The sequence below is a fragment of the Ranitomeya variabilis genome, chromosome 5 (assembly GCF_051348905.1).
Source record: "Ranitomeya variabilis isolate aRanVar5 chromosome 5, aRanVar5.hap1, whole genome shotgun sequence".
Lineage (NCBI taxonomy): Eukaryota > Metazoa > Chordata > Amphibia > Anura > Dendrobatidae > Ranitomeya > Ranitomeya variabilis.
Genome location: NC_135236.1, coordinates 73,199,545 through 73,211,937, shown reverse-complemented (window position 1 = coordinate 73,211,937; position 12,393 = coordinate 73,199,545). Strand labels below are relative to the sequence as shown.

Here is a 12,393-nt window from a genome sequence, read left to right as displayed (position 1 = left end):
AATTGGAGAGAACATAAACTCCCTGCAGATCTTGTCCTTGGTGTGATTTGACCCCAGAACCCCAGCGCTGCAAGGCAACAAAGCTAACCACTGAGCCACCATGCAACCATGTACAGCATGGACATGCTTATTCTTCTAGAATAAAGGCCTCCATAGCCCAAATGTTCACTTGGCTAATATAGATCTCTCCGGACTGCCCCATACAGCGGAATGCTCGGAACGGTCAAGCAAATTGTGTTCTTTATGAGAGCTGCTGCCAGATTCCAATGGCAGTGGCTTTTGTCCCTGCCAAACAAAATTATCGTTGGTTGAAATTCCAACGGCGGAATCCTTCGCTCCTCTGACATCACCTGTTGGGAGAGAGCTCGAGTACAAATAGACATTAAACTGTTGGATGAACAGTATCAATGGGTTCATCCGACTTCAATCTAATGTGTATGGAGGCATTTAGAGACCCTCTTTTTAGCTACTCACCTCAGCTTAATGTGGGGTCCTAACTAATTAGGTATCTGAAAATAGGGTTTTATTCTAAACCGGTAAAAGCGAAAATGAAAATAACATGAAATCTTTAAATTCTTATTAAAATGAATTTCTATAAGATGACCTTTAAAATACACAGCCCTTATACACCATATACACCACCCCCTGCATAGGCCAGAGTCCAAGAATCTATGAATCAGTACCGAGTGTACTTTCAAAAGGCAAAGTGCAATCGAGAAGGAATTAAACACCGAGTAAGAGCCAAGATGGTAAACAGTCATAACATCTTCACAAATTCACCGCTTTCACTTCTCTCACAACTAATAACCAGTCAGTCATTTATTAACAATTTTCATCCCTTGCCCCTCAAAAAAAACAAAAAAAAACAACCCAAATTATTTTATAAAAAAAACCTTTATTGACATGTTCTTAAAAAAATAAAAGTAAAAGTTGTTTGTTGGCTTGTTCACACATAACCAGACTTCTAAAATCTCCTAGAGCTTTAGATTTTACTGCGCTTTTTTTAAACTGCATTGTCAATTTTAGGGTTTTTGCCACTTTTTCTATAAAATAATAAAAGTATGAAAAAACGCATACAAAATGCACGTAAGGGACGCAGCATTTTTCCTGCCAACTTTTTTTTTTTGTAGTGTTTTTTTTTCTCTGCCTGCACTTTGAGTACATGCCTCTAAACCCTACAAAAACACTACAATAATTTAAAGGGATTTTCCAGGAATTTAACATTGGTGGCATAACGTTCGCATAGGTCATCAATGTCTAATTGACGGGGGTGCAACTCCCGCCGATCAGCTGCTCCCTATGTTGGCGGCGGCGGGAACTACGGAGCTGCACAGCTCTGTCTACGAAAATGTGGCCGTGGCCGAGTACTGCACATCCTCCTCCTACTCAAATCAATGGAGGGGTGGATGTGTAGTACCTGGCTGCGGCCACTATTCCGTAGTCAGAGCTGTGCTGCACCGCGACTCTGCAGTTCCGAGTGCAGCTGACACCAGGGAGAGCTGATCGGCCGGGTGACGGATGTTGCACCCCGCGGATCAGACATTGATGTCCTATCCAATGCATCGCTCATCAATGATAAAAGTCACAGACAACCTTTTAAGAAAGAAAAAAAAAAATCGTACATGGCTCCAGGATAGGTTACTGCTATATGAGCGCCACGATATATGGTAAATAAAAAGAAATAAGATACAGGAACAATTGCTTTCCCTTCTGGATGACAATTTACTTGACTCTTACAACAAGAAGCTTTCGAGAAGGTAATAGGTTGCTAGGGAACCATTAGAATCGGGAAGCGTTTAACAAGCTAGTTTGCATTTTTAAAAGGCAGTTTTTTTTTTTGTTCTTCATCTTTAAGAGTTTAGAAAGTGACAGATGCAGCTTCCCTTTTTTATGCCGGTTTATATGGTCATAAAACATTAAGCTTCGGAGCAGACCCTTAGATGATTTAAATAAGTGAATAACCCTGTTACACCCATAATGGGACCATTACGGGAATGGCCCTAAACGAGGCCAGACGGGCTGGAGATGCCAAACAAGCCCATTTTTATTGTTTAATGACATTTAATGCCAGCGTTTCTGATATGTTACATGGCCGATCACTTATGGTTATTGCCAATTGCAGGTTTTCTGACAAGTCAAGGGAAGAGCCTTATTTAATCTGTTGTTGTTCTCCTTGTGACAGGAGAGACGCTGGGAAAATTAACTTAAGAGCTCAAATTCTTGCTGAAGGCAACTGATGTAAATGATGATGCTCTGGCGGTACATTGGACACAAGAGGGGATTTAATTTCAGACCTGCTCTGGGCTACGTATATAAAACACCAGGACAACAATCAGAGAACAGCTCAATCATAAGAATAGGGGTAGTCTACAGTGACATCTTTACCCCAGTCGGGGAAAGGGGGGGGGGGAAGAATCATTTTTTGTACTAGTAGAAGGTCTTGGTTTCAGATTAATAATGTCCCAACAGTAGATAAATAATACCGTCACACAGGACTCACATAATACTTTCATATTATGCTTACAAAATTGGTGAAAATTGCTAAACAATGCCATGGTGTAATTGGGTAGGAAAGACAGTAAATGTCCTCGAATGTTGAAAACTAAATTTTCTACTTGTCCTTTGTAAATTCTCCAGTGAAATTTAAAGCCACAAGTACCGTCCTGTTACCAAAACATCTACAGTATACGGGCCTCCAGCTCGTAACCATTACCAGTATATTAAAAAAAAGTCTTAGAAATACCCACATGCCTAAAGTACAATTTTCCCTTTTTTTTCCCTTGTCATTTGATATATAACCAAGGAAAAAAAATGTCTTCGGTAGAGAATCAGTATCACGTGCGACAACTCACTCTCGCCATCAGTTTCTCAGATTCACCCTAAAAGAAAGGTGTTTCCTTCCTGAGGCGCTAACAAAAGGGTTCTCTCATATCATAAGTTTGTAAAACTCTTACAAAACTCAGTGATAAGTCATAGAATGGAATAACAAAAATATGAATATTTTTCTTTTTAGAAAAAACACTAAAAGAAAAAAAAAGAAAAGTGGATCAAAGTTTAAAACAGGTTTTTCCATTTTATTTTGTTTCTCACTGGATCCAAGCAAATGTTTCAGTGTTTATTCCCACATTTATGGTTAATGTAGAAAACCAAAACTTCTGCACAGACTAAAATGCAGCCCAATGATGATGATTAAATGAGGCACAAACTACATGCCGTACAATAAACCGTATGCGCTATGCTCCTAAGCTCCCTCTAGTGACCACTGCACATACACAGAAAGTTTGTCTAAAAGAGGGGATGGTACTATATTTGCAAATCTAAGGATAGATAGTCAGTTGGTTAAGGGTACCGTCACACAGTGCCATTTTCATCGCTACGACGGCACGATCTGTGACGTTGCAGCGTCGTATGATTATCGCTCCAGCGTCGTAGACTGCGGTCACACTTTGCAATCACGGCGCTGGAGCGATGCCGAAGTCCCCGGGTAACCAGGGTAAACATCGGGTTACTAAGCGCAGGGCCGTGCTTAGTAACCCGATGTTTACCCTGGTTACCAGCGTAAACGTAAAAAAACAAACAGTACATACTTACATTCCGGTGTCTGTCCCCCGGCGCTGTGCTTCTCTGCACTGTGTAAGCACCATAGCCGGAAAGCAGAGCGGTGACGTCACCGCTGTGCTCGCTTTCCGGCCGGCAGGCGCTCACAGTGCAGAGAAGCTGAGACGCCGGGGGACAGACACCGGAATGTGAGTATGTACGGTTTGTTTTTTTTACGTTTACGCTGGTAACCAGGGTAAACATCGGGTTACTAAGCGCGGTCCTGCGCTTAGTTACCCGATGTTTACCCTGGTTACAAGCGAACGCATCGCTGGATCGGTGTCACACACAAGGATCCAGCGATGTCAGCGGGTGATCAAGCGACGAAAGAAAGTTCCAAACGATCTGCTACGACGTACGATTCTCAGCGTGGTGTCTGATCGCAGTAGCGTGTCAGACACAGCGATATCGTAACGATATCGCTAGAACGTCACGAATCGTGCCGTCGTAGCGATGAAAATTTCACTGTGTGACGGTACCCTAACTCTGAGGTTCTACCAATCACTAAAATAAGGGGCAAGAGTTCCTGTATGGTTGGATCGTCAGAGTGCATACTTGAAGCTGCTTTATTTAAAGTGATGTTATACAGCTTTATCTTCAGGAGTACACTGTGCCTCTGCCTCCAAACTTAGGGTACCGTCACACAGTGCCATTTTCATTGCTACGACGGCACGATTCGTGACGTTGCAGCGTCGTATGATTATCGCTCCAGCGTCGTAGACTGCGGTCACACGTTGCAATACACGGCGCTGGAGCGATAATTTCATGACGTATTTGCGATGTAGAAGCCGTTGGTTACTGTGCGCACATCGTATACAACCTGTGTCACACGATGCAATCATGCCGCCACAGCGGGACACTAGACGACGAAAGAAAGTTTCAAACGATCTGCTACGACGTACGATTCTCAGCGGGGATCCGGATCGCAGTAGCGTGTCAGACACTACGATATCGTAACGATATCGCTAGAACGTCACGAATCGTGCCGTCGTAGCGATGAAAATGGCACTGTGTGACGGTACCTTTACTGTTTACTAGGGGGCGGTACACTCCTGAAAATTAACCGCTTCATGACCCAGCCTATTTTGACCTTAATGACCTTGCCGTTTTATGCAATTCTGACCAGTGTCCCTTTATGAGGTAATAACTCAGGAACGCTTCAACGGATCCTAGCGGTTCTGAGATTGTTTTTTCGTGACATATTGGGCTTCATGGTAGTGGTATATTTAGGTCGATAATTTTTGCGTTTATTTGTGAAAAAAATGCAAATTTGGCTAAAATTTTGAACATTTAGCAATTTTCAAATTTTGAATTTTTATTCTGTTAAACAAGAGAGTTATGTGACATAAAATAGTTAATAAATAACATTACCCACATGTCTACTTTACATCAGCACAATTTTGGAAACAAAATTTTTTTTTGCTAGGAAGTTATAAGGGTTAAAATTTGACCAGCAATTTCTCATTTTTACAACGAAATTTACAAAACCATTTTTTTTAGGGACCACCTCACATTTGAAGTCAGTTTGAGGGGTCTATATGGCTGAAAATACCAAAAAGTGACACCATTCTAAAAACTGCACCCCTCAAGGTGCTCAAAACCACATTCAAGAAGTTTATTAACCCTTCAGGTGTTTCACAGCAGCAGAAGCAACATGGAAGTAAAAAATGAACATTTAACTTTTTAGTCACAAAAATGATCTTTTAGCAACAATTTTTTTATTTTCCCAAGGGTAAAAAGAGAAACTGGACTCCAAAAGTTATTGTACAATTTGTTCTGAGTACGCCAATACCCCATATGTGGGGTGTTACAACTGTTTGGTCGCACGACAGGGCTCGGAAGGGAAGGAGCGCCATTTGACTTTTTCAATGAAAAATTGGCTCCAATCTTTTTGCGGACACCATGTCTCGTTTGGAGAGCCCCTGTGTGCCTAAACATTGGAACTCCCCCACAACTAACCCATTTTGGAAACTAGACGCACCAAGGAGCTTATCTAGATGCATAGTGAGCACTTTGAACCCCCAGGTGCTTCACAAATTGATCCGTAAAAATGAAAAAGTACTTTTTTTTTTCAAAAAAAATTTCTTTTAGCCTCAATTTGTTCATTTTCACATGGGCAACAGGATAAAATGGATCCTAAAATTTATTGGGCAATTTCTCCTGAGTACACTGATACCTCACATGTGGGGGTAAACCACTTTTTGGGCACACAGCAGGGATCGGAAGGGAAGGAGCACCATTTGACTTTTTGAATGAAAAATTAGCTCCAATCGTTAGCGGACACCATGTCGCGTTTGGAGAGCGCCTGTGTGCCTAAACATTGGAGCTCCCCCACATGTGACACCATTTTGGAAACTAGACCTCCCATGGAACTAATCTAGATGTGCGGTGACCACTTTAAACCCCTAAGTGCTTCACAGAAGTTTATAACGCAGAGCTGTGAAAATAAAAAATAATTTTTCTTTCCTCAAAAATTATTTTTTAGCCTGCAATTTTTCATTTTAACAAGAGTAACAGGAGAAAATGGACCCCAAAAGTTGTAGTCCAGTTTGTCCTGAGTACACTAATACCCCATATGTGGGGGTAAACCACTGCTTGGGCACACTTCGAGGCTCGGAAGGGAAGTAGTGACTTTTGAAATGCAGACTTTGATGGAATGGTCCGCGGGCGTCACATTGCGTTTGCAGAGCCCCTGATGTGCCTAAACAGTAGAAACCCCCCACAAGTGACCCCATTTTGGAAACTAGACCCACCAAGGAACTTATCTAGATAAGTGGTGAGCACTTTGAGCCCAAAAGTGCTTCGCAAAAGTTTATGACGCAGAGCCGTGAAAATAAAAAATCATTTTTCTTTCCTCTAAAATTATGTTTTAGCAAGCAATTTTTTAGTTTCACAAGGGTAGCAGGAGAAATAGGACCCCAAAAGTTGTTATCCAGTTTGTCCTGAGTACGCTGATACCCCATATGTGGGGGTAAACCACTGTTTGGGCACACGTTGGGGCTCGGAAGGGAAGTAGTGACTTTTGAAATGCAGACTTTGATGTAATGGTCTGCGGGCGTCACATTGCATTTGCAGAGCCCCTGATGTGCCTAAACAGTAGAAACACCCCACAAGTGACCCCATTTTGGAAACTAGACCCCCCAAGGAACTTATCTAGATGTGTGGTGAGCACTTTGAACCCCCAAGTGCTTCACAGAAGTTTATGACGCAGAGCCGTGAAAATAAAAAATAATTTTTCATTCCTCTAAAATTATGTTTTAGCAAGCAATTTTTTATTTTTGCAAGGGTAACAGGAGAAATTGGACCCCAATAATTGTTGCCCAGTTTGTCCTGAGTATGCTGTTACCCCATATGTGGGGGTAAACCACTGATTGGGTGCACGTCGGGGCTCGGAAGGGAGGGAGCAACATTTGACTTTTTGAACGCAAGATTGGCTGGAATCAATGGTGGCGCCATGTTGCGTTTGGAGACCCCTGATGTGCCTAAAAAGTGGAAGCCCCTCAATTCTAACTCCAACACTCACCCCAACACACCCCTAACCCTAATCCCAACTCTAGCCATGACCCTAATCACAACCTTAACCCCAACACACCCCTAACCACAACCCTAACCCTGACACACCCATAACCCTAATCCCAACCCTAATCCTAACCCTAATCCCAACCCTAACCACAACCCTAACCCCAACCCACCCCTAACCCTAACCATAACCCTAACCACAGGCCTAATCTTAACCCTATTTCCAATCCTAGCCCTAATTCCAACCCTAACTCTAATTCCAACCCTAACCCTAAGGCTATGTGCCCACATTGCGGATTCTTGTGAGATTTTTCTGCACCATTTTTGAAAAATCCGCAGGTAAAAGGCACTGCGTTTTACCTGCGGATTTACCGCGGATTTCCAGTGTTTTTTGTGAAGATTTCAGCTGCGGATTCCTATTGAAGAACAGGTGTAAAACTCTGCGGAATCCGCACAAAGAATTGACATGCTGCGGAAAATACAACACAGCATTTCCGCGCGGTATTTTCCACACCATGGGCACAGCGGATTTGGTTTTCCATAGGTTTACATGGTACTGTAAACCTGATGGAAAACTGCTACGAATCCGCAGCGGCCAATCCGCTGAGGATCCGCAGCCAAATCCGCACCGTGTGCACATAGCCTAATTCTAACCCTAACCCTAGTTCTAACCCTAACCCTAGTCCTAGTGCAGAAAAAAAAAATATTTTCTTTATTTTATTATTGTCCCTACCTATGGGGGTGATAAAGGGGGGGGTTCATTTACTTTTTTTTTTATTTTGATCACTGTGATAAGTTTTATCACAGTGATCAAAATGTACCTGGAACGAATCTGCTGGCCGGCAGATTCGGCGGGCGCACTGCGCATGCGCCCACCATTTTGGAAGATGGCTGCGCCCATAGAGAAGACGGATGGACTCCGGGAGGCTCGGTAAGTATGAGGGGGGGGGTCGGAGCACGGGGGGTGGATCGGAGCACGGGGGGTGGATCGGAGCACGGTGGGAGCGGGCAGGCGGACGGAGGGGACTACGGGACAGAACAGAGGACTGGGGAGGCGATCGGTGGCTGTGGGGGGGGGGGCACATCAGGGTTTCCAGCCATGGCCGATGATATTGCAGCATCGGCCATGGCTGGATTGTAATATTTCACCACTTTTTATAGGTGAAATATTACGAATTGCTCTGATTGGCTGTTGCACTTTCAACAGCCAATCAGAGCGATCGTAGCCACGAGGGGGTGAAGCCACCCCTCTGGGCTGAAGTACCACTCCCCCTGTCCCTGCAGAACGGGTGAAATTGGAGTTAACCCTTTCACCCGATCTGCAAGGACGCGATCCCTCCATGACGCCACATAGGCGTCACAGGTCGGATTGGCACCAACTTGCATGACGCCTACGTGGCGTCACAGGTCGGGAAGGGGTTAACAGGTCCAACCAGCGGCATAGTTGTTGAGTTGAGAAAATTTGTTCAGGTTCCCTCTTATTTGGCAAGCTATAGTGCTTGGCGAATAAGCTGTAGAGGGAACCCGGCTAACCAGATCGCGTCAGCTCATCAGTGCCGCAGCTGCATGTGTCGCAGATGTGTCACAGTCACAGCACATGCATGGAGAGCTCAACAAACAGGCTTTCCACGCATGTGCTGTGATAGTGACAGCCGCAACACATGCAGCTTCGGCGCTGATCAGCCAGTGCACTTCAGTTAGCCGGGTTCCTTCTGCAGCTTATTCGCCAAGCGCTATCGCTTGCCGAATAAGAGGAAACCCGAACAAATTTGCTCAACTCTAATTATAACTAAGCTCTGTGTGGGGCTCCTTAGACAGCCTTTCTTTCGATGTCTGAATTGAACCAGCACTCACACCAAGAAACTTCATCAGATAGCTTGACTCAACTGCAGAGGCACGTATGAAGATTTCAGAAGAGGTTTATTCTCAGCCTGAATTCTTGTATTATACAGCTGCTGCAACAACTGCAGTAGGTAAAAAGACAATTGTGAACCAAAGATATACAGAGATAAACCTAGCAAGATGGCTGACATATACCCTAGGCAAGGAAAGGTGAGGAAAGGAGAGTTATGGAGAGACAACCCCTTTAAAGTTTATGAGGATTGTCAAAGATATCCAAGTGCTGTACGAGGCATCTCAGACATTCTTGGTAGAAATCCCAGTGGTCAGACCTTTGACATTAGAAACTTGTCACCAATTGGGTAAAAATTAAGAACAGCACAGGATTGTTCAATCTAAACCACTATGGTGGCAAATGACAACATTCTATCCACCTCCGCAATTTACATTCCAGGACCAGATGACATTAAACCGACCATATAGGTTGCAAGTAAAGAGTTCACGAATAACATTCCTCAACTGCAATGCGCTGTCCGTTATAGGAACCTTATCACTGTGGTCGATTACATGGAGGATTTCTGTTTCACTAAACACCATAATACTTTATTAACTCAGATTACATATAACGAGTCATCAACTCTTACCCTGTAAACCTCGGATAATGTTTAACCATGTTCTGCTTCACAGAATAGGGTAAAGAGTACACAGTCACACTGCCCTACTGTGCGCCATCATAGAATGCCCTTTAATGAACACTCTAGAAAATATAAATAATGAAGGGCACATACATGTAATGTTCATACCCCATACATTGGTATATTTTTTTATTTTTGATTCAGGCTGGAGGGGATCTCATATCTGAAGTGTTGATGTAGTGCTCTCTTAGGAGGATGGAAAATGTGATTTATTTTGACATTAAACCTTAACACCTCTTTCCTCTGAAGTGAGAAAACACAAAAAGAAATACTATGGTCACCTTACATTTGCACCTATACTTTCACACTAGCGTCGGGCACTGCACGTCGCAATGCGTCGTTATGGAGAAAAAACGCATCCTGCAAAGTTGCCCGCAGGATGCGTTTTTTCTCCATAGACTTTTATTAGCAACACATTGCCACACGTTGCAACTGTCGTGCGACGGTTGCGTCGTGTTATGGCGGACCGTCGGCACAAAAAAAGTTACATGTAACGTTTTTTTTGCACGTCGTGTCCGCCATTTTCGACCGAAACTCCGCCCCCTCCTCCCTGGACCTTACAATGGGGCAGCGGAAGCGTCGTAAGACTGCTTCCGCTGCCCACGTCGGGCATTTTTTTCCACAGTATGCGTCGGTACGTCGTACTGACGCTAGTGTGAAAGCAGCCTAATTGGAAAGCTAAGACAAGACATATCTACTATATAATTGTCTAAGGGGTACTTCCGTCTTTGTCTGTCCTTCTGTCTGTCTGTAACTTCCGTCACGGAAATCCCGTGTCGCTGATTGGTCCCGCCAGCTGCCTGTCCTGGCTGCCGCAACCAATCAGCGACGGGCACAGTCCGGCCGAGAATTAGTCCCTCCCTACTCCCCTGCAGTCAGTGCCCGACGCCTGCATACTCCCCTCCAGTCAGCGCTCACACAGGGTTAATGTCAGCGTTAACGGACCGCGTTATGCCGGAGGTAACGGTAAAAAGATGTCACGTTAAAAATAATAAAAAAACAAACAAAAAACTTGCTATTCTCACCTTCCGTAATCAGTCCGCCAAGGCGCGCGTGGCTGCCGCCAGCTTCCGTTCCCAGAGATGCATTGCGAAATCACCCAGAAGACTTAGCGGTCTCGCGAGACCGCTAAGTCATCTGGGTAATTTTGCAATGCATCCTGGGAACGGAAGATGGCGGCAGCCGCGCGTGCATCGGCACAGCTTCGCTGGATCCCGGCAGGTGAGTATATAACTTTTTTATTTTAATTATTTTTTTTACAGGGATATGGTGCCAACACTGCTATATACTATGTGGGCTGTGTTATATACTGCGTGGGCTGTGCTATATATTACGTGGTCAGTGTTATATACTGCGTGGGCTGTGTTACATACTAAGTCGCCCGTGTTATATAATGCGTGGGCTGTGCTATATACTATGTGGCCTGTATCAACGCATCGGGTATTCTACAATATGTATGTATGTATGTATGTATGTATGTATGTATGTATGTATGTATGTATGTATGTATGTATGTATGTATGTACACTGTGTTCCAAATTATTATGCAAATTGGATTTAAGTGTCATAAAGATTTAATTGTTTTGTTTTTCAAATAACCCACTCGTGGATGGTATTGTGTCTCAGGGCTCAATGGATCTCTGAAATCAATCTTAAACACATGTGATAATTGGTTTTCCAGGTGATTCTAATTAAAGGAAAACGACTTAAAAATGATGTTCCACATTATTAAGCAGGTCACAGTTTTCAAGTAACATGGGAAAGAAAAAGGATCTCTCTGCTGCTGAAAAGCATCAAATAGTGCAATGCCTTGGTGAAGGGATGAAAACATTAGAAATTTTCCAAAAACATAAGCGTGATCATCGTACTGTTAAGAGATTTGTGACTGTATCTGAGCACAAATGTGTTTGGCTGATAAAGGCATAATGATGAAGATTTCTGCCAGGCAAGTTCATCGGATTAAGAGAGCAGCTGCTAAAAAGCCATTACAAAGCAGCAAACAGATATTTGAAGCTGCTGGTGCCTCTGGAGTCCCTCGAACCTCAAGGTGTAGGCTCCTTCAAAGGCTTGCTGTGGTGCATAAACCTACTATTCGGCCACCCCTAAACAGTGTTCACAAGCAGAAATGGTTGTATTGGGCCCACACATACATGAAGACTAATTTCCAAACAGTCTTGTTTACTGATAAGTGTTGAGCAACCCTGGATGGTCCAGATGGATGGAGTAGTGGATGGCCACCATGTCCCAACAAGGCTGCAACGTCAGCGAGGAGGTGGAGGAGTCATGTTTTGGGCCAGAATCATGGGAAACAGCTGGTAAGGCCCTTTAAGGTTCCTGAAGGTGTGAAAATGACCTCTGCAAAGTATATAGAGTTTCTGACTGACAACTTTCTTCTATGGTCTAAAAAGCAGAATCGTGCCTTCAGGAGCAAAACCATCTTCATGCATGACAATGCACCATCTCATGCTGCAAAGAATACCTCTGAGTCATTGGCTGCTATGGGCATAAAAGGAGATAAACTCATAGCGTGGCCACCATCTTCCCCTGACCTCAACCCTATAGAGAACCTTTAGAGGATCATCAAGCAAACGATCTATGAGTGTGGGAGGCAGTTCACATCAAAACAGCAGCTCTGGGAGGCGATTCTGACTTCATGCAAAGAAATTCAAGCAGAAACTCTCCAAAATCTCACAAGTTCAATGGATGCAAGAATTGTGAAGGTGACATCAAAGCAGGGTCCTAT

General features: G+C 43.8%; 1 protein-coding gene across 6 annotated transcripts in view; it reads right to left on the bottom strand.

The window, feature by feature from the left end:
* The window catches only part of FGFR1 (fibroblast growth factor receptor 1), a 115,158-nt gene that overhangs the window by 41,493 nt on the left and 61,272 nt on the right, over positions 1-12,393 (bottom strand). The gene's annotated exons all lie outside the window — the stretch shown is intronic.